Genomic DNA, 2,479 nt, shown 5'->3' with positions numbered 1-2,479 from the left:
GTTTTCTTGCATGATAATAATTCCAAAACTACTGGATTCCATCTATTTGTTCTCTCTCCTGAAACAAAAATAATCAAATCCCATTGGCTGAACTTTTTTTTTTGATAAAAAATCCAAAACAAAAACTCATGTTCATGAAAACACGAAGAAATCCTTGACCTCTGCCTCATGTGCTTGGGTCATTAAGCAAAGGGCTCTCCAAGCCAAGGTCATTGTGACAAGGATCATGAGCTTCTCCTTGGTGTGGCACTTGTATCGAACAAGAAGTTTCTGTGGGCAGCCAGTCGGTCAGTCATGTAACAGAAAGTATAGGGGAAAGGATGGTAAATTCAACATCGCTTCCCCAACCCCCTTGTCCCTCTTAATGAGGAAACGTGAGTTTTTAGCCACTGGTTCTTGTGTTTCCCTTAAAAACAGAGTTCACAAGACAGTATGAACATATCTAACGGATTCGACAGTGGCCATCAGGCCCCTATGTCAGGTTAATGAAAACCAAGTGCTCTCAAAGACTTAAGCCAACTGCCTAAGATCTCTCTCACCAAGAAGAGTTATGGGATAATTCTTAAACTCGGGCAGTGAAATGTTTTGACAGAAGAAGAAAGAAACCTTGAAACAGCTTGCATCTTTACTACCATTCACGGAAAGGTTTGGAATTGTCTTATCAAGATTATTCCTGAGCTCCAGGTAATGGCACAAGAACTGCAAACTCTGTTCAAGACTGATACGATCTTCTGCTCAAGCTATGCAACATCCAACCTGCTTCCCATTTTGAAACTGCAGCCTTTAAAGCTACCGTTTTGACTTGGTTATGGGGGAAGATGACAAGGAAGAGGAAAAAGTAGAGCTGAGAAGTTTTCTAGAGGGCATGGAGGGGAAAAAAAAATTCTGTCCAGCAGGAGACAGGTTACACACGTTTGTTCTTCTACACAGCAGCACTGCTTATACCCAGGGATCCTGCACCTTCCACACAGGAAGCAAGTGGCCTCGTGGGCAGCAACATGAGCAGAGTCTGGCTGCTCCATCTGAACCCACGAGCGTTCTTCCAAACCAGTGAACAGCCCGAACCGCCCGCCGTAGGGCAACCTCCGCTGCTTTGACACTAATAAAAAGCACATGGCAAGGTCAGGGGATGCCCATGTACACCGGAAAAGCCTTTTGCCTTATCTTAAATGAAGCAGTTCAAAATATTGATATCCTGCCTTAAAAACAATCTGCTCCCTAGTCAGACTGGGCACCTGCAGTGGTGAGACGAGTGGTTTCTGCAGTTGCTTTTTTTGTTTTGCATCGAAGAACCAGCAATGACCATTGACACCAGGATAACAACGTTAACATCAGTTAATTCAGCAGCACACTGAAGTCCCTTATTAACCCATAGATACGCTGCCCACTAATAATTTTGAGTTAATAAATGTTTGTTAAAAGAAAATACGCTGAGCAACTGACAGCTAATTTGAAAAGGAAATACAATATTCCCATAAATGTATGCAGGAAAGCCAAGAAGCTGCGTAATAGGCATAGAAAACATAAAACTACGCAATTTACATATATTACACACTAATAATCCCCATGCTGATGCTGTACGTAAAGAGCTCTGGCTGAGATGGCGTGCTTGCAGGGGAGTTGATTTCTCAGGAAATACAAGCGAGAACACTCCGGGCTGCCAGGTCCCCGAGACATTAATCCTGCCTTATTCCTGCAAAAGCCAACCCTTCGCAGGCTGGTAAGGCAGAGGAGCTCTCACCACAGCCAGGCAGCAACGAGTAAACCAGATGAGCAAGGAGAATCATCAGTCATCTGGAGAAGATCTGCAGCTCTGGTCTTGATGGTAAAAAGTGCTAAATATTAAGAATAAGAGCAACAGCACAAGGTTGGACTTTTCTAATCAGATGATTCTGTGATTAACAATACTTTATTCCCCAGCCTGCATGTTATGGAGCACTGTGCTTCCTAAAACTGGCGAAGACATACAGACCTCTCGAACCTCCAAATTCAAGCTAACACACAACATCTAGCTTATTCAAGAACAATTAGAAAGGAAGCATCCTGCACGGAAACCAAAGCTTCCGAGGGGTCTGCAGTTTATTTCAAATGAGTGTCTGACATGAAGTCCAAGGGGAGAAGGAGGTTTAAGTCTAGTGAGAATATGATTTGGTGAATCTCTAATATTAAATTGTTCTGCGTGTTCTGAGTTTGTTATTTCTTAATCACAAAAGATGATTTGGGCTTCAGGCAAAGCTCCCCCTCCTCCCTCCCGCCGAAGTCACCAGCAATTCAGCTGTACACCCAGCATGTCCAGAGAGCCTGCCTGTGGGAGAGCCATGGGTGGATGGAAACATTATGTTAATTACTCACACACCCAGATTTATTGTGGTCAAAACCCCACTGAGTAGCAAAAAGACCCGCTTGCTTTCTCATCTAAATTCTGCGCACACAGGCAGGGCACTGAAACATGCCCACCACACAGGAAAACAAAGCTTTC

The sequence above is a fragment of the Buceros rhinoceros genome, unplaced genomic scaffold (assembly GCF_000710305.1).
Source record: "Buceros rhinoceros silvestris isolate BGI_N320 unplaced genomic scaffold, ASM71030v1 scaffold27140, whole genome shotgun sequence".
NCBI classification, from domain to species: domain Eukaryota; kingdom Metazoa; phylum Chordata; class Aves; order Bucerotiformes; family Bucerotidae; genus Buceros; species Buceros rhinoceros.
The sequence above is the reverse complement of the archived record's forward strand: the minus strand, read 5'-3'. Positions refer to the sequence as shown.